Genomic DNA, 20,318 nt, shown 5'->3' with positions numbered 1-20,318 from the left:
AGCCCCACTCAGATGCAGCTCTGCACAGATGCAGCTGGATTGCCACCAAAGCCAATTCCAGGCTCTCCGTGCTGCGCTCCTGAGAACTGTGCACCCGGGGCCAGCCACTGGCATCAGCGCGGTGCCCGGGGGGTTTCCCCAGGGCCGTTGAGATCCCTCTGCCTCGCTTGGCCCAGCACTTCTGTTTCTGAGGAGGAACTGGCGGCAGGACACTACGCCAGACTTGTCCCGGGTCTGTATGCGTTACTATGGCATGTCACCATGTTACCAAAGCACATCCCTGAAATGTTATTAGCAACTAGAGTTGAGAGGCCTGTATGTGTATTCTCACAAATAGCGAAGATTCTATCCTTGAGCTAATGAAAAGAACTCCTCATCAAGGGAGGCAAGTGTTGTATCATTCTCGAGGAAGCACATCGAGCATAAGGACCTCGGGGATGGTACTAACCTACACATTTTGAGAAGTTTAGCGAACTTTGCAGGAAAGTGAAAATTTTCTTAGTGTCCTAAGCTGAACTACCTTCATTATAATACTAAAAATCACACCCATAGGTCAAGAAGACCCTTGCCCAGGTGAAGACCCTTCCCTTGAGCATACATGGCAGCTATTACTTGATGGTGTAATCGTATGTAAATTACCAACCAATCAAATATAAGTAGGAAGTACTAAAATTATAATCTTATGGGTGTGCATGATAGGAAGAGAGATCCCCCATGCACCTGGTGCCGTAAATAAACACCGGCTTTCTAAACTACAAACCTGGTTTAGAGAGTGATAGTTTTGTTAGGGATTTTGGTAACAACCAAAGCGACTCCATCTTCCCAGAGCACCAGGCGACGCTGTGTGGAGGAGCCTGCGGAGGCTCTGCAGGCTGCCAGCGTGGGGCCAGCACTCAGCTGGGACGAATAACCTGTCACTCTGATCCGGCTCCACACAGTATGCTGCAGGTTGTTTGTAGTAATACTCGATTTTTCCCCATCATCTGATATATTTTAGCCTTATTGTCCTAAGTCATAGAATCACAGAATGGTTTGGGTTGGAAGGGACATTAAAGCCCACCCAGTGCCACCCCCTGCCCTGGGAAGGGACATCTCCCACCAGACCAGGTTGCTCCAAGCCCTGTCCAACCTGGCCTTGAACCCCTCCAGGGATGGGGCAGCCACAGCTGCTCTGGGCAACCTGGGCCAGGGGCTCACCACCCTCACAGCAAAGAATTGCTTCCTCAGATCTCATCTAAATCTCCCCTCTTTCAGCTTAAAATCGTTACCCCTTGTCCTATCACTCTACTCCCTGATAGCGTCCCTCCCCATCTCTCCTGTAGGCCCCCTTTAGGGACTGGAAGGGGCTGGAAGGTCTCCCCGGAGCCTTCTCTTCTCCAGACTGAACCCCCCCAGCTCTCTCAGCCTGTCCTCACAGCAGAGGGGCTCCAGCCCCCTGATCATCTTCATGGCCCTCTGCTGGCCCCGCTCCGACAGCTCCATGTCCTTCCTTGTGCTGAGGACTCCAGAGCTGGACACAGTTCTCCAGGTGGGGTCTCACCAGAGCGGAGCAGAGGGGCAGAATCCCCTCCCTCGCCCTGCTGGCCATGCTGCTTTTGATGCAGCCCAGGATGCGGCTGGCTTTCTGGGCTGCAAGCGCACGTTGCTGGCTCACGTTGAGCTTCTCATCCACCAGCACCCCCAAGTCCTTCTCCTCAGGGCTGCTCTCAAGCCATTCTCCACCCAACCTGTATTTGTGCCTGAGATTGCCTTGACCCAGGTGCAGGACCCTGCACTTGGCCTGGTTGAACTTCATGAGGTTCACACAGGCCCATCTCTCCAGCCTGTCCAGGTCCCTCTGGATGGCGATCCCTTCCCTCCAGTGTGTCGACTGTGCCACACTGCTTGGTGTCATCGGCTAACTTGCTGAGGGTGCACTCAGTCCCACTGTCCATGTCTCCGACAAAGATGTTAAACAGCACGGGTCCCAGTACTGGCCCCTGAGGAACACCACTCATCACTGGTTTCCACTTGGACATTGAGCTGTTGACCGCAACCCTGGTATGATGGTGTGCTGTGATGGTAAGATAGGTGTCCAGAAGGCGATGTGGTGTTTATCATTATTTACAGTACCAAGAGCAGCTGCAGAGATCAGGATCTCGTAGTGCCAGATGGCTCACAAGGAAGCCCCCAGGCAGGGGGGGTGCCGGGGAGACCTGAGGCCCAGGGAACAGGTATAACTGTCCGAATCCCACAGCAGCTGTGTGGCAGAGTCAGGATGGGAGCCTGGCACTGCTAATGATGTCCTTGCTCTTCGATGTCCTTGTCTGAGAATCATAGAATCATTTAGGTTGGAAAAGACCCTTGGGATCATCGAGTCCAACCATCAACTCCACTCTACAAAGTTCTCCCTTACACCGTATCCCTTAACACCACATCTAAACGAGTCTTAAACACATTCAGAGATGGTGACTCCACCACCTCCCTGGGCAGCCTATTCCAGTGTCTCACCACTCTTTCTGTGAAGAATTTTTTCCTAATGTCCAGCCTAAACCTAAGTAATGTCCAGCCTAAACCTACCCTGCTGCAGCTTGAAGGTGCCAGTCTTTGCGCTGTCACCGCGATGAGGAAGGGAACTTGTGGAACCCTAACTCTGAGCGGGTTTGGGGTATGAGTTTGGCAGCTGCTCTGTCTTTTAGGCAACAAGCACAGGAATGATCACGTGCTGGGTTTTCACCTGAGGGGGAGGAAGAAGGGACAGCCAGAGGTTACCTGCAAGGGCAGCCGCACAACCCTGCGCTTTGCCCTTATGTGCCCTGGACGGGTCTAAGCACCCTGGGAAGACCCATCCTCGTATCCCGGCTGCCCTGTCGGCACATCCTGCGAGCGATGCTGAGCGTGCAGCCTCTTCTAGAAGGGCACGGACACCACAGGTTACAGGAGGGTTTGAAATCTGTGTTCGGAGCATCATGGCTGTGCGCAGGCAGCTCCCCGGGGCGTGCTGGGCTGCTCCCGGGACCCGCCAGCTACGGCACGGTGCAGGCTTGGCATCTTCTCTGCGTTACAGCCTGGGAAGATGCCAGTTACGTTTCCCAGTTTGTACTGGATTTGTAATTTTTTTTCCTGCTGTGACATAGGACCCATTTTTGTGCGCAACTATTCCATTGGTCCACCGATTGGAGCACTGCATCCGTAAGAAATCAGTATTTCTCCATGCTGTGGCAACGGGGCAGCCTCTCGTGCTGGATGAAGGTTTATGAACAAGCAGAAGGTGTGACTGATGTCCGTCAGCCCAGGCTTTCCCCAACACACACCCCTTCACCTCCCTGCCTTCTAGTTCTCTGTAGAGAATTCTGCAGGGTATTATTTACAAATAAATGTGTCCTCATCCTCTCTGGGGAGGGATTATTGGGCTACTGCCAGATCCAGAGAGTGTTGTTAGGACTCCATGGGATCTTTCCTTTTGAAATCTCCTAAGGAAACGTGATCTACTAGAAGTACACCCGAACCGATCTCTTGGGATCTGTGTTGTGATTGTGAGGGATTTCTCCTGTTCGTACACTGTGGAACGGAGCGGGACTGTGCTGGAACACCTTGGTGTGCCGGGTTGCCACAAGCTGTAGGGCGAGCGTCAGGAGTCGGCTAAATAAAGTGTGCCGTGAACTCGTGTTTTGAAGCCACAGCACCTCCCGCTTTGTGCTGCTTTATCCCGGCTCCGTGGGAGAGGGAGACGAGGGGGCTGGATGCCTCTGGCGAGGGAGAGAGACGCAGTGAGGGCTGTATTAGAGGCTCGGAGGAAAACAGTCTCCTGTTGTTGGCGGCTGGTCTCAGTACATTGTTCCAGTGGGGCCAGGGGTTTCTGGGTGCTGGTCTCTTGGGTTTGGGGTAAAACAAAACCTACTTCACATGTATTAAAGGATCAGATTTTTGAAAAGAACAATTCTCCTGCGCAAGGGCATAAATGCCGTTAAATAGGATGGAGTTTTGACATTTAAAAAAAAAAAAAAAAGAGGGAATCTACTAATCCTGTGGAATTCGATCAGGTGTTAAATTAGTACAGCAATCTGTAGATGCTTCTCATTTCTGGGTTTATTTAAAAAAAAAAAAGCCATATAGGAAAGATTCAATACTAAATCCTGAGATTAGCCTGTATTAGTTATAAATATGGGCCCTGATTGCGTGGTGGGACCTTTTTTGCCTGCACCGTGCTCCTTCCTGGAGCTCACAAAGTTGTCTTCCTGCCCAGATCTGGGCTGTCGTCTGTCGGGCATCTGTCCCGCTGACAGCAGGTTCAGAAGATGGGTGATATCACAGCTACACACGCAGCCCTTGTGACCTGACAGTTCTCCCTCTGCCACTCTGTGGAGTTCTTTCCCCTTTAAAGCTGCAAGTCGCTTCGCATTTTTTTGCGTTTTGGAGAGTAGATTTCATTAAATTTTTTTTGTTTTTTAATTAGAGCCTGGTCTGTCACTAGTGGAACAATACTGAGGGTAATTTTTTTTGCATGTTTAAATTAACTGTTCAAGTACAGGTGGCAGAAAGGAAGGTGTAAATTTTTGCATTCAGAGGTGCACATTTTTGCATTCAGGCCGAAGAAAAAAATATTTGCATATGTCCTTCCAGCATTTTGTGGCATGCGATGTGGTCTGCCCTTGGGTGTCTGTGCCCGCAGCAGCCCTGCAGCAGTTGGCGTAGGCATGAGCCCCTCTTGCCTGCTGTACCTGGAACCAAACCCCCCAAAACATACCACGCCAGAGTAGTTACCATCACAGGCTTCTTTTCTTTTAACGCGAATATAAATTCTTTCCCTTCTTTCCTGGGACTGCTGAATTCTCTCCTTCCGTTACTTGAGACTTCAAAACATAGGCAAAGAAGTCCATGGCTTGGATGACTCAAACACGCATCCTGCGGCTGAAAACATGTTTAAGAAAGGAGAGGAGGAGTAAAAACCCCCTGTGAAACCCAGGACTGTAACAGCAAGTAGAGATCGTTGTCCTCGGCCTGAGAACCAGTACTCACCACGTCAGCCTGCTGACGCTCGCTGCAGTAAAAGACTGAGAAGTGAGAGAGGAAGAGAGCAAAACCCTACAGTTAGGCAGAGACCCAGGAGCAGGGCACAAGGCTGGAGATCGACTGCCTCCGAGGCATCGTAGCTGCTGCCCGCCTGGCGGGCCAGGCACGGCTGGGGTACTTCAGCTTTCTGCTCTGTAAAAATAAATGTGATTTTTTTTTTTTTTTTTTTCTTCTCCCTTGCTCAAACAGGGGAGGCGTGATTAACGCCGGGCTGTTGAGGGTTTGGGGGCTAGCTGAGTGTAATGGTGTTTGTGCGAAGAGGGGCAGAGCAGCAAAGGCGTCTTGGGGAATCAGAAGATCAAACTAAACACTAGAGACCAACTACAGGCGCTAAAACTGTCTTTCCAAGCTGGGCATCTATAGCTGGCTCTTGCCATCTAGATTCATAGAAGATAAAACTTTCCCATGCTGTCACTTGAAGTGTCTCATTTACACAACTCGTTGAGGTGTCAATATGACCCTCATCGCTACACAACCTGAATTTCTTGGGATCTTAGCATCTCCACACGAGGAGGGGAAGTGCTCTTGTTCCCGTTTTACAAAGGGGGAACTCGGTCCCAGTCTGTTAAGGAGGATTGGGTTACTGAAAATAATTTTAAATAGCTGTCCCTCACTGACTTTGGCAGGCTCAGATGTGTGGGATGCATCAGTGCTCATCCCCCCTCATTTCAGATGTGCCATCAGAGCTGCCACAGAGTCAAAGCTGGGCTGCACATCTGCAGTCAGCAGGGAAGAAACAGGTTTTTGACCTGGGTGGGTTAAACTGTCTTTGGCAGGTCCTGTCTCTCTCTGTTGCCTAAAGAGCCCGGAGAACCCCCTCGGGCTGCTGGACTTGGCAGGCTGAAGTCAGGTAAGGAAATTCCTGTTACAGCTGAGTCTTGCTCAGCGCGAGAATACGCTGAGGTCAAAAGCTGCTCTTGAAAAACTGTGGTACCACCTGCGCCTAATGCTTTTTACCCCATTTCACCTTTATGTGCTGCGACTTTAAAAGCTCACTGTCAAGAGCGTAACCTGCCTCCTGAGTGAGGAGGCTTGAAAGAGGGGGTGCGAAGGAAGATGCTGGAGTCTGGTCAGTAAATGCGGATTGGCATTAGGATAGTGCGGCAGCGTCTCTAAAACCCTGTGGAGTTTGATCCCACTAGGCTTCTGGCTCATCTCAAATAGGAGCTCTCAGCTTGTGTTATCTGATGGCTGTTCAGCCGCGTAGCTGCTGCGCAATCAGTCACTTCCCAGCGGCAGGAGATCGCATCTCAGTTCATGCTCACAGTCTATCAGATAACGCTTCTTAGGTCATTTGCACGATCAGTCACTTACCTCCTGCCGCTCTGTGTGAGGGGAGATATCCTGATGGACAGGTGTCAACATCGCACAACATCTGGCTGTCACCAGAAATGTGTAGTTCTGGGAACAGCTTTAGCTCATCCTTAAAGGTGGAGTCTCCTTAGGGAAGTGGGGCATCTGCAGAGCAGGCTCTGGGTTGCTCAGTGCCACGGGCAGACTTTAAAGTGTCCTCCTGTGCTGTGCAGAGTCTGGTCTGTGGGTTTGAGGGAGTCCCAGTACTCCCCTGCGGGCACCACCTGGTGCTTTGGCTCAGCCACATAAGGGTCCCGTTCTGCGACCCACAACTGGAACCCGGCGTGTTTGCCCACCCCCTCGGGGCTCAGGCTCCACCGGCCCCGCTGCTGCCTTCTGGCAAGGGCGCTCTGTCCTCTCCATCTTGCAAACCCATTGTTTTGCTTTGCTTTGTTGGGTTTTTTTCCTCTTGAATTGCCCCGTTCTCCCGTCCGTGCCGCTGTCAGGGGTCTAGTTGGGTACCTGCCTTGGAACGTCGTGGGCTGCCAAAGACGGAGGCTCCCCATCACCCACTTTGGCTCAGCCACATAAGGGTCCCGTTCTGCGACCCACAACTGGAACCCGGCGTGTTTGCCCACCCCCTCGGGGCTCAGGCTCCACCGGCCCCAGCTGTGCATTTTTTTGGCTGCTCCACAGGGGAGAGCAGAAATAGAGCATGGCTTGAGCCGGGGGTAGGAACCACTTTATGTTTTCAGGCAAACTGGAATAAACTTTAAAAAAAAAAAAAAAATGCATTCAGGTGAAACGTGTCATTTCGATTTTGAGCTTTTCAGAAGCAACCACACTGTTGCCAGGATCCTGAAGAAAAATGTTATTTCAGATGGAAAAAATGGATCATCCTTTTGAAAAAGTCCAGATAAGCAATTTTGAAATTTTTACCTTTTTTGTTTTTGTTTTTGTTTTTTTTTTTAAAATTAGTAGGGGGGAGACAGGGGCTGAATGAAGGCCATGCTTTGCATAGCACATGCTCTAACCCCTTTCATATTTATTTTTTTTTTAAGAAGCTGGGGTGTTTTTTTTTTTTGCTTTGAGCAAAACTGTTTGACCAGCTCCAGGGTTTGGCAGTTTCTGTGGATTACCTTGCTGGGGGAAGGAATCGCGAAAAACTGCCGCCTTCTCAGGCTGCGTAAGAGACTGTATTGCAGTATGGAAAACATTAGTATTTTGAGAGTTACTGCCTGCCTTTTCCTTTGCGCTTCGCTTTCCCGGGCTGCCCGAGCTGCCCCTCTCCGTGACAGAAAGCCGCGGTGTGCCTGCACCTCCCATCAACTCTGCAGTTCTGGTGCCAGATCGCCATTCCTGTTGCATCCGTGCCCAAATTCACCATCACTGCGAGAAATGAAAAATTACTTATACTTGCTGCAGGGGGAGGGTCTGACCCTATTTATGTGTGGGTTTTGCTGACTTCGGTGAAAATTATAGATGCCCTGGCAATGCTGTTTTACCTTGAGTGATCATCTAGCGCCTTTTTTTTTTTCTTTTTTTTTCTTTTTTTTTTTTTTTCTGGTAAAATTGTCTAGTCTGATAGGAGGCTGCATGCAACAGGAAGCAGTGGTGCTCTGCGAGCAGTTACAGAGCTGTGACTCACTGAATCCACTGACGCTGAAGCTGTAGGTTACCACTGTACTTGTACTGGCTCCCAGAAGGCAGGAATGCCGATAAATACTGTACACGGGGGTTTCCTGCTGAAACCCTTTCTTGCCAGAACACTTCTAGAAACACATATTTTGGGGGGAAGAAACCCCTAGATTGGCACTCTGTCTGCATATGGGCTGGCGAAATATGCCAGAAAGACCAAAATCCTCCGTCCCGGGTCGGGCAAGACACACACCGAGACGTCTGGCTGTTTGCGTCAGCCGGCCGGCAGGGTTGTCCCTGTCTTCGGGCAGAATTTGGTCTGGCTTCTGTTTGTGAGTCCTACAGGGTGGAGCTCGGCGTAAAAGCTTCTTCGGGCGCGTTCACCTGCTCGCAGAGGGCAGACGTATGGCTGCCCCTCCTGCCAGCGTGGTCTTGGTAAAAGCGTGAGTTTGGGTCACTTCCCGCCTTCCCGGTGTCACCACTCTTGTCACCAGCGCCAGAGGCAGCCTCTGGCTGCAGCACTGAGTCCTTGGCGAGCCCTTGACAGGCAGACACAAAGTTTCTGTCCTTCTTTTTGATCCTGCACTGCAATCTCTGTTTGCTGTACTGCTCCAACACACAGAACGATGGAATGGCCCAGGTTGGGAGGGACCTTTCAGGTCATCGAGCCCAACCATCAACCGAACTCTGACAAAAACCATCACTAAACCATATCTCTAAGCACTATGTCGACCCGGATTTTAAATACCTTCAGGGATGGCGCCTCCACCATTTCCCTGGGCAGCCTGTTCCAATGCTTAATAACCCTCTCAGTGTAAAAATTTTTCCTAAAATTCATCCTAAACCTCCCCTGGCGCAACTCGAGGCTGTTTCCTCTTGTCCTATCGCCTGTTCCTTGGGAGAGGAGCCAAGAACAGCTTTTCTATAGTAAGGATTTTGTGATTTGCCTTGGATTTACCTGTATCTGGTCAAAACCCTTTCTACTGGGAGATTGCACTTGAGCTGGTGTCAGTGGGAGACAACGCAAAGCAAAACCCTTTGGGTGACGTTCACCCGTTCACAACGTTGCGGCCACTTAACAACTTGTGTCAGCCACGTAGGGATTTGTACTTGCTCAAAATCTATGTCAAAACCTCACAGTCTCCAGCGAGGACAGGACAGGCACAGGCCTGCCCAAAATACTCCCTGCAGGCTGCATGGAGATTGTTATTTCCGCGGAAAACTTGCCCCTCCATTGGCACTGAAAGGCTGAGGTACAATTAGGGTGGTTACTCGTCTGGGATATAAGCAAGGGGCAAGTGGACAACCCAATAATTGTTAGGAGCAATGGCTCAAAACATGGTTAGGGAAACGCATTTCTCGTATGCCCAAATACATGATTTAATTACATTAAGCCTCATTTTATTACTGAAAACGATGGACGTTCCCATTTGAGTATTTTTCAATGTCGTTTAATGTTGATTCACATCAGTTTGTAAAACTCTTTCCAGTCTTTATGTGTAGGACTGAAAGTAATTTGCAGTCAGGGCTTAGCAAAATCTGTGGACTTTGTGTTTCTGCAAACTATATGAATCTGTTTAGACAAGAGAAATGTTTTTTCCACCGTTGCATCTGAGGTAGGAGTAAACAGTGCATTTCACCGGTTTTGAAAAACTGAAAGAAGCAGCATTTAATAAGAGAACGAGGTATTTCCTGAAACATGCACATTCCTGCTCCCAAATCTCTCAGTATACAAAATTCTTCATACAAACAAACCATATCCAGCTTTTGTCTAGTTTGAACCCTTCCAGAATGTTTCCAGTTTCCTGAAAATATAAAAAAAAAACCCAACAAACTTTCAGAGAAGATGGTTTAAATCAGGATAAAGTGATGTTATTATTTTGTTTTTCAAGCTTCAAAAAACAAAATCGAGTATTTGAAAGCTAGTGTGTGCCATGAAGTGAAATGTCTTTTCCTTTTACCTGTATGTGGTTTCAGGTAAAATTTCACTCTAAAGAGTGAAATGCCAAGGAATGCGAAGAAATTTTTTGTTACAGATTGCGCTCCAATAAATGTCTTATAAATGCCATAAAGCCTTCATTGCGCTGAAACAACTGAAAATTGCAAACAGGCCCCCCTCGCTGAATGTACAAAAGCAACTTCCAGGCGCTGCAAAATACTTGAAGATTCAGCAGATAAAAGATTGGTGCTGTTAAACAGTAACCGATTTAACAATTATTTTTCAAATCGGCTCCAGTCGGTGTTTGAGAGGCCACGTGCACAATCCTAATTGAGGCAAGCGCCTTGAGGACACGCACCTCAACGTCTCCAGGAGTAGAAAATGAAAAAAATTCCCAAAATTTTAAAACTCCTCTGGTTAACAGGAAAAAAGAATTGAAAACGTACACAACCAACATTATCAACAAGAAAATATTCTCCTTTTTTCAGTAATTTGATGGATGCTAGCTTTAATATTATCAGTCGCATAGCGTTATAACCATAGGATTGTCGTGTCCTTTTCACATTCTGTATTTCCAAAAACTTCTGATGAAGCTTCATAACTGAGTTTAAAGCATCCAGGGAGACGGCAGATCATTCCCCTTACAGCAGTGTGGGAAGGAAGGACTATGTCTTATTGCTTCTGTGCTTTGACACACGATGGGTCACAGAGAAAAATACTCGTTTTTTCAGGCAAGTCTTGAGTTCTTTTCTCAAAGAAAAAGAAGCTAACATATTGCTGGTGCTACACATGGCTTTTTGTCCTGATCATTTAAAGCATTTTGTCCTGGTTGCACTTGTTTTAGGTAAACGAGGTCTGTTCCACCAATACTTTTCAAATTTACCTTCTGGTGGTTGAAACTATTTCTGTTTAAAGTTTTAAAAGACGTAGAATTTTGGGCCCCTCACCACAAGAAAGACACCGAGGGGCTGGAGTGTGTCCGGAGAAGGGCAACGGAGCTGGTGAGGGGTCTGGAGCACAAGTCTTGTGAGGAGCGGCTGAGGGAGCTGGGGGTGTTCAGCCTGGAGAAGAGGAGGCTGAGGGGAGACCTTCTCGCTCTCTGCAACTCCCTGAAAGGAGGGGGTAGCCAGGGGGGGTCGGTCTCTTCTCCCAAGGAACAGGCCATAGGACAAGAGGAAACGGCCTCAAGTTGCGCCAGGGGAGGTTTAGGGTGGATATTAGGAAAAATTCCTTCACTGAAAGGGTTGTCAAGCATTGGAACAGGCTGCCCAGGGCAGTGGTGGAGTCGCCATCCCTGGAGGTATTTAAAAGCTGGGCAGACGTGGTGCTTAGAGATATGGTTTAGTGATGGTTTTTGTCAGAGTTTGGTTGATGGTTGGACTGGATGATCTGAAAGGTCCCTCCCAACCCGGGCGATTCTATGATTCTATCCTTTAGTTTTCAGATTGCTGCATAAACGCAAAGCACACAGGACTTGATTTCAAACGACAGACTGGTTTGGGGAACTGAAACAGGCTTCATGAAAGACAGCTCGGGTTCAGTCATTTCAGAGCCCCTCGGAGAGAATGAAGTCACAGCACAGCTTTTGGTCGTTCCCAGGCCTTTGCCATGCTGCCTGACTTCTTCTGTCTTCAGGTTGTACCTTCTGACAGAGTTTTCCATCTCAGTTCGCCTTTGAAAGTCTGAGTCGTTTCCCAGGGCTCTACAGCTCCCTTTTTCCAGTGTTTTAAAGGATAACACCCAGCACAGCTGGGTCCAGCAACCCCCCGTGGCTGGAGTACCGCCCCACGGGCTGGGGTTGCTCTGTGTTAGCAGCCTGTCCCGCCTGGGTTACAATTCAGGCCTCGTGCTTCCAACCTTGACGGGGGCATAGTCACCTGGGTCACTTAAAAGCTTTAGTATAAAGTGTTCTTTGGGCTGGAGCCGGGTGGAACCCAGGTGCAGCAGGTGCTGGCTGCTGGCAGAGGCACGGGGTGGCCTTTCCAGAAGGTTTGTCTTCCTTGTTCGCCGCATCCCTGCACCTGCGAAGGCAGACCCTTGGCTTGGGTCCAGTTCTAGGGGGCAAAGTTTAGCCCCAAATTTGTAACCCCACACCCGCTACTTTTATTCCAGAGGTGCAGTCGAGGCGGGGAATGTAAAAGGAGAGGGTTTGAAGGATGGGGTTTTTTTGTTTGGTTTTAGTTTTGTGGTTAGTTTTGCTAAATGGCGGTGCTTCTTCAGGCTGGGTTCTGCGTCTGTTCAGTTAGCAGGGATGGCTCAGCGCTTACTTCTGATCGAGTCAGGGTTTGTCTTACGCATGCAGCAAATCAATGAAATAAGGGACAGTCCCTTGAAAGAACAGGACAAATGGTCACCCTTAGTGTCACACTGTTGAGAGAACAGTTGCTGTAGCTTAGAGCCTGAGAAATTTTGCAGGCTGAAGACAGGAAATTGTAACACTAAGGTGCTCACCCTTATCTGTGCATTGCTTATGGCTTTTAGTTATGCAATCCCAGAAAGTTATGCAGTATAATGGGGTGAATGCAGCTGCTTTACGTGCACTTTCTGCCTGCGGTGCTTTGCTTCAATAAGTATGACTTCTTTAATCTTACATTTTCTTTTTTCCGCTGGACATTTTTATGTACTTCACACATATTTAGTGCTCGGTGCCTGTGGAAACCGGGATCCATTCAGCACAGAAGGCAACAGGGAAGGCACAGAACTGAGGATGGATCCTCCGCCGCCTGCCCGCTAGTGAGCGCGGTGGAGGCGGTGGGCTAGTGCCCGCTAGTGAGCGCGGTGGAGGCGGTGGGCTAGTGCCCGCTAGTGAGCGCTGGCAAAATCAGAGCAATGACCTCCAGGAGCTGCCTTCAGAAACGCCGACTGTGTTACACTCCCTGCCTGGTTGCTTTCCTCGCTCCTGAGAACCCGTGCTTTCAAGCTTGTCTCGGGAATCACTAGTGCTAGATACGTTTTGTGAAGAAATGAAAATGGAAGCTTGCCTTTGACTCCAGGCGCTGAAGCTTTTTCAGTGGAAAATCAAAAAAGCACGAGGCTTGTGATAAAATTACAAGAGCTGCCAGAAGTGGCGTACTCCAAAACTTTTACTTAAGTTCTACCCACACGCTACAGAGGTGCTAAAAAAATTGCATCAGATCCCCGTGGATCAGCAGCCCTTGCTCATTCATCACCAACTCATCTGACTTGCACCCTGTAGCTAAATTTACCACCAGCGCCTCATGTTCTCTCATGGAGCCACACTGTTCTTTGCTTGTTGTTGATGTAAATCTTATTTATTACAATACAAAGAAATACGGAAAGGGTCGCTTGCTCAAGAGGTGTCTCTTGGTGCTGCAAGTTGGATCGTTATGTCCTGAGTTGGTAAAATTGTTCTCGATGGCTAGAGTTTAAAGGGTTTATTTACTGCGAAGGACTACCTCAAGTATGTGGTGTTGGTGCTTTCTGTCATTGCTCAGTGTTCTTACCGGCTTCTGTCTAACTGTATTAGTTAGATATTTGGCAATTAACAAACTTTTTATGTGAACTGTGGAGTGCCGGAGCAGAGTGGAACGGGGTCCCTAAGTAGGATCTGAGTTACGTTATTTTTGTGACCCATGTCTTTATCTGGTGTGGGAGAATGCAGGTTCCAAAGACTTCTAGAAGTCCTTCGCTTTCCAGAACTTCTAATATGTTTTTCTTTAGGATGTAGAATTTTAACAAGGAACTTGAGATAAAAATGTGGCAACCGGCTATACTCTACTGAAAACTCCTTTCAGTTTTTTTCCTTCACTTCAACAGACTCTCTTAATTTGCAGGCGTCCCAGTTCTGCCACAGGAGCGCTTGTGAACATGACCGATCTTTGGGCTGCCAGAGCGAAGTCTGAGTGGGACCATGTAGAGGAAAACTCTTGCAGGGCCAGAAGAGATCAGAAGGGGCAGATATGACAGCCAGGATCTTTTGAAGATTAACCCAAACCGGGATCACGTTCCACGCATAGAACATGTTTAGCCTTTAAAACCGAGCACAAGCAAAACGCATTGTGCTTCCCAATTCTCTTCCATGATGTTGCGGATAGGAAAAAAAGTGAGATGGACGTTTTGGCCAAAATTGGATGAGGAGGAAGTTCAGGTTTCAGGTCTAGATTTGCACTGCCCCCGATGAATTGGAAGGGAAGCCCTGATGTGCCCCTCCTGCCGGGTTAGCAACAGAGGCAAGGGTGCTTATTTGTACCTGGTGGACTTGTCTCCATGTCTCCGGCTCACAGCAATAGGATTCAGACTCCACGCACGTGTCGCAAGCAAGTGAGGAAGGAGGTGCTGAACTTTAACATCTGTTCTGGGCAAACTAGGGTGAAAGAGCGAAAATTGCTTACTGCTCCCATTTTTCTGAATAGACGTAATAAGCAAAGAATTGTGATGCAGTGCCAGTAATTCCTATACGGTGTCTCTTATGTCCGCATTATGCTTAAAGAAACGGAGCTCATGGTAGAGGCAATATGTAATGGTGTCCTTCAGTTGCATTGGAGGAACAGAGAGAATTTTACAAGATTGACAACACAGTAATTTTCTTTATTTTTTCCTCTTTCTTTTAACTTTGCTTGTTTGGATGTCTGGTTTTCAGCCAGGAACACAAGCTAGGAGTAACGCGTACTTGGTTGTTATTAAATTGCAAGTCCTTGTTTCCTTCCGTGAATAATCTCTTCCAGAAATTCTGAAGCCCTCTTTCCCCGAACTCTCTGATTTCCATGATTTTCACCCAAATTCTTAAATGTAAAAGGCCACTGTAGCGAAAGTGATGTGAATAAGCAAACTGGGGACCAAACCGTATGCAGAATGAGACGAGAAGGCCTTCATCATCTCCTGCCTCAGAGGAGACGCAGGGACTGTTCACCTTCCATCCCCCCCAGCGTTATGCAAACTGTATATTTTACAACAGGACTTACTCTAAGCCATTCTCCCAGAAATTCGTATGATTTTTTTCCAAGCGAGGAGGCACTGCTCTACCCACCCGCCCGCACCCTCTGCCCAGGTCCCCTGGGTTCCTCCCCCTGCCTCTTCTCTCGTGTTCAGTTCCCCTGCCAGGGACCTTCTTGCTGAGCTTCACACCCACCGTCCCAACCCCCTGCCCACTCGCAGCTTCCCACCACATCTTAAAGTCCCTTCCATGTCGCGGGATCCCCCTTTTCCTCAGCCGCGCGCTTCCTCCTCTCCCTTTGTACCCCCTACTCAGCCCCATGTTCTTCCCAGCCCCAGGCGTCGCGTTCGAAATAGGGGGTGCTTTTCTTGGTGGCTTGTATTTTGGGAAGTGGCTGTTTCTCCCAGCTGTGATTCCTGCCTGTGATCCCATTCCTGTGAAACGCTCCCAAAATTTCCTAGCAGAAGATTTGATCTAAAAATAAGAAATGTTTTCTAACAAAGCAAAACTGAAACACAACCAGGTTGCTTTAAAATGCTTTAAAAAAAATAATAAAATTTACCAGGAATTTCTTAGCTCTTAGGTTCAGCTCTTTTGTGAAATCTAAAAGCCTGCCTATGTGAGAGCCAAAAGTATATTTAAAAATGCCAGCTAGACTTCCTAGCTAACAGACAGTCTTGAAGACAACTTTTTTTCCAAACCAGGAAGCCTAAGAATTTTTTTTTTTCCAAATCTAAAAGGAAAAAAGTTCCTGCCAGCCTTTCGCACCAAAGTAGAAGCGACCTGATTTTCAGCTTCCGTTCAAATCGGTGGGTATTGCCAGAATTTTATAACTTTGAAAAACTTATTGACTGCTACTGAAATGCCTATATATGGGTTTAAATACCTGGTTTAAGGCACTCTGGTTAGAAAATATTGCCCTTAAGCAATATAACCAGATGACCAGTTTCCTAGTTCCTCCTTGTGCCTTGGCTCAGGAAAGGAAAACACTTCCTCTTCCTTCTGAGGGCCCCAGGCTTCCTGTGCCATCTATTTATACCATTGTTGTAATGAACCCCAAGTTAACCGCTTCCTTGCCCTGCTTAACGTGGGCTTTACATCTTTTATGTCTCTCTTGATTTGTGTCTTTATACTCCGCTTGCAGCTTCTCTTAAAGGTGCGTTCGGAGTTGGAGTGTCTTTGTTAAGGTGCCCCATTGGCCAGGTGGCGTTGCCTGGAGATAATGAAAAAGAGGGGACTTCTTAAGCTGGGTGCTGTTGGCCTCTTTACACCAGAGAGAAAGGGAGATTCGATGACCTCAGACACACAAAAACCTGTGGAAAAGTTTAGGTAGATGAACTTGGAAAAGGGATCACAAGATTTAACCAAAGGGGATTAAAGGCTGCGGTCAAACCGGTTTTCATGAAATGAAGAACCCAGGCGCCTATTCGGCATGAAGGCAAGAACAAGTTGTAGCTAGTTGGTTTAAACCATCGTACAGTGAGCGTCGAGAAGTTGGAAGGGGAATTGATAACTGGAAGAACCTGCAGAACTAAGGGCAGTTTCTGGAGGACAGGAGACACCAAGACATCCTGTGGGAAATGAGGTTTCCAGCCAAAAGGGCTGGAGTCAGAAGGCTGTGTGGAAGATCTGAGAGTCCGTGGTTTGCGATGCAGTTGAACTGGCTGGGCTGCTCAGGACAAGCACGGACGTGATCAGCTTCACCAGCCTCCTTCAAGGAGCAGGATCTGGACAAAGAGGCAGATTTGCGGAGGGCTTCCCACAGTGGCAGAATTAGGGGTTGCAGGAGGCCTTGCAGGGTCTCTGAGCCCAGCGTTTGCCCCATTTTCAGGCTGAATCAGGATTAGGTGCTCGCTAGCCAGCCGTGGGGAACTGAGTACTCTGCCCTGCGGCGCGACATGGACACGTGCTCTCCCCGTGCAGCCTGGCAAGGTTCCCTGTGATCTAACATACGCCTCCTCTGCTGCAAAGCAAGCCAGCCACATCTGCTGCCCTCGGGGGACTTGCGGCACAGCTGCTTGCCATCTTCTTTATAAGAGAATTTAAAACTCCTAAGACTGCTGCTGGGACGTCTCCAGGCTGTCTCTTTGCCACACTGTACCAGTCCCTTTCTCCTGAACTTTCCTTGTCAATCACATTTTCCAACTCTTTAGCTGTCCTTGTAATTTCACCTTGGCACTCTCTGTGGTATTTTCACATGTTCTGTAAAAAATGGTGCCCCAGGCTGGACACAACAGTCCAGCTAAGGCTTTATGGCACCAAGTATGGTAGAAGAGTTTCTTCCTGCATCTCATATGTTGTAGAGAGGTTGTAGAGAGGTGGGGGTCAGTCTCTTCTCCCAAGGAACAGACGATGGGACAAGAGGAGATGGCCTCAAGGTGCACCAGGGGAGGTTTAGGATGAATTTTAGGAAAAATTTTCGCACTGAAAGGGTTGTCAAGCATTGGAACAGACTGCCCAGGGAAGTGGTGGAGGCACCATCCCTGGAGGTATTTAAAAGATGGGTCGACATAGTACTTAGAGACATGGTTTAGTGATGTTTTTTTGTCAGAGTTCGGTTGACAGTTGGATGATCTGAAAGGTCCCTCCCAACCTGGGCAATTCTACGGTTCTATGATATGACACTCCCATTAATAGATCTTAGAAAGACAGGCTTTTTCTGATGCTGTTTCCCACTGTAAAATTGCTGCACAGCCTCCGATTCACTGTTATCCAGGTTCCTTTGTGCAATTCTGCTGGTTGCCGGGTTGTTTCCCTATATCGTGTACATTGACTAGGTGTTTCCTTTCCATACGCCATGGCTACCAGCAGCACAAAGCTGAGGCACCAGCGGTGATGCTGGGGGAATCGCCGTGGAGACAGATGTGGCATGTTGCCGTGGATATGACACTTGCCATTCACGTTTCTAATGACTTGGAACAATCCACTTCGCAATTAAAACAAGATCTATCCTGTGATAACCCTGAGGAAACAGTTACTTACTCAAGGCAGGCGGTGGCGGGGCGGGAAGTGGATTTAATTGTTGCGCTCTGCTGGGGTGGTTCCAGCCTGCTCCGTGCTGCCCCGTCCTGCTCGGTCGTGTTTGCCGTGCCCCGTTCTGCCTCTGCTCCCCGGCTCATAAACCAGAGACAGTTTGCATAAAGCTGAGGCTCCGTTTTGCCTTGCTGCTGTCATCCAGCATGGTTTGTCTCGAGGACATTTATTCCGAGGCCTACAGGAAAGCTGGGGAGGGGCTGTTTGCAAGGGCATGTAGCGACAGGACGAGGGGCAATGGTTTTAAACCAGAGCAGGGTAGGTTTAGATTAGACATTAGGAAGAAGTTCTTTACACTGAGGGAGGTGAGACACTGGAACAGGTTGCCCAGAGAGGTGGTGGAGGCCCCATCCCTAGAGACATTCAAGGCCAGGCTTGATGAGGCTCTGAGCAACCTGATCTAGTTAAAGATGTCCCCGCTGACTGCAGGGGGGTTGGACTAGATGGCCTTTAGAGGTCCCTTCCAACCCAACACATTCTATGAGTCTGTTTGGAGTGCACCATCCCTCCAGTTTTTGATACTGCACTCCGCAGCCAGATGAAGACCCACTCAATGCGAGTGTTCTATTGTCCACCCCTTCTGTTCCTTCCCAACCTGTACATCTTTGCCACAAGTTAAAGCGTGAAGAAAGCATATGTCCCAGCTACGTGCTGCTGTCTTTGCTTGGTGGCAGTGAAAACTGATTGACCAGGCTTCAGGTAGGTCATCTAGCAACCTGAGTGCTGGCTGCAGCGTTGCGGAGCCAGGTTTTCTGTGCTAAACTGATGCTACCCCAGCGTCATCCCTGTGGTCCCAGGCACTGCTGGGCTGGGAGCGCCCTGCAGACACGGGGACGGTCCTATTGCCCCGCGGCTGGTAGCAAAGGTACGGGCTGGTGGATTCACTGGAGGTGTTCAAGGCCAGGCCGGACGGGGCTTGGAGCAACCTGGTCTGGTGGGAGGTGGAACTAGGTGTTCTTTAAGGTCCCTCCCAACCTAAACCATTCCATGATGCTATGATTTGGAGGGGCTCACGTGGGACTTGTCGCTGGCGGCGTCTGAGTGACTTGCACTTGTGTGTCGAACAACGTGACCAACATGCATCTCACAAGCTTCGTTCTCATCCTCTCCCCAAAGGGAGAAGCAGGTGCAGCAGGGGCTTGCTCTTGCTGTCTTCTCTCCCAGTTCAGACAGCTTACCTCTGTGCAGAGGGAGGCAGTGCGCGCCTGGCTCTCCTGGGGGGAGTGGGGACATTTGGGGGACACCGTGAGTGGAGAGGAGCTCGTTTCATGGTGCAGACAGGCGGAGAGGGTTGTTGGGCACTGCTTTGCCCTGGAGGGGCACAGCCCTTCCCGCACGCTTCCTCTGGTGAGGTCCTTGCAAATAATAACAATTACAATACAAAAGATAAACGAGTCAGAACAATCCATCCGTCTTTGCTTCTGGATTCCCATGGTGGCAGAACCGCAGTGGGTGTCACGGGGTGACGGGAGGGCCCCTCCAGCTCCCTCGCCGCGGATCCAGGGCTCCGCCGTCCTTCCCTCTGCGCTTGGGCGCTGCTGCCCACAGCTCCCGGCACCACCGGCTCCCCCTTTCCTTATGGCAGCTGTCACTCTCGCCCCACACTGCTCGGGACATGCACTCGGCTCCCTGCTGAATTCTGCCTCAAAATAGGAAAGTGCCGTCCTTTATTTTTACAGCGTGCCACGAGGAGCTGGTCCTTTTTATCCCGCGTGGGCTGGGGGAAGGAGGGCTGTCTGAGCGGCTGCGCCACCGGAATGCAGGTTGCCTCTTTCTGGGAATTCGGGTGCGCACAAAGCCCAGCACTTCCATGTGGCCACAAATACGCATTATCCTGGAGGGAGAAGATGGTGGGGTTCAGCAAGAAAGGTGTCTGGAGGTGGTGGGCTGGCTGCCTGGCCGGGGCAGAAGGGGAGCATGACGGCGGGGGCTCTCTGCGCGTACATCCCGCCAGCCTGCATGAGTTTATGGCCACTCCAGGGAACGTGAGCTGGAGCAGAGGCTTCGGTCCGCTCTGGGAGCACGATGCAGTGACTTAGAGGAAGGAGACCTGTCACAAAATGCTGCTGCTTCTGGTTGCCACAGAGACCAGCACGGTTTCAGAGACTGAACTATCCTTGGCAGCAAAAAGTGCTAATTCAGCCTTTCCTCCCGCTTAGATCAAGGCTCCATTTGGCCTGAAAAGAGCTGTGACGGGCAATCCATCATCTTGCGGGCGCCCTGGGAGAGCAGGAGCCGAGCTGCAAAACCAGGCTGAGAAGAGAGCACCTGGGGGCTGGGGGGGACGCTGTGCGGGGCAGGATGGCGGCTGCGGGGACAGCCGTCGGTCAGGGGGTGCCAGGGCGGCGGGCAGACGGGGAGGGCTTTGGGGGGAGTGAAGCAGGAGTGTGAAGGCGCCTTTGGAAAGAGGAGGAGCGGGGCAGGAATTCCAGCGGCAGGAGAGAGCGCTGATGGCAGGGCTTCCCTCCT

The 20,318-nt window shown here is 49.6% G+C and overlaps 1 protein-coding gene across 2 annotated transcripts in view; it reads left to right on the top strand.

The window, feature by feature from the left end:
* Nucleotides 1-20,318, top strand: part of INPP5D (inositol polyphosphate-5-phosphatase D) — a 61,256-nt gene that overhangs the window by 6,342 nt on the left and 34,596 nt on the right. The gene's annotated exons all lie outside the window — the stretch shown is intronic.

Source organism: Larus michahellis, chromosome 6, assembly GCF_964199755.1.
Source record: "Larus michahellis chromosome 6, bLarMic1.1, whole genome shotgun sequence".
Taxonomy (NCBI): domain Eukaryota; kingdom Metazoa; phylum Chordata; class Aves; order Charadriiformes; family Laridae; genus Larus; species Larus michahellis.
The sequence above is the reverse complement of the archived record's forward strand: the minus strand, read 5'-3'. Positions and strand labels throughout refer to the sequence as shown.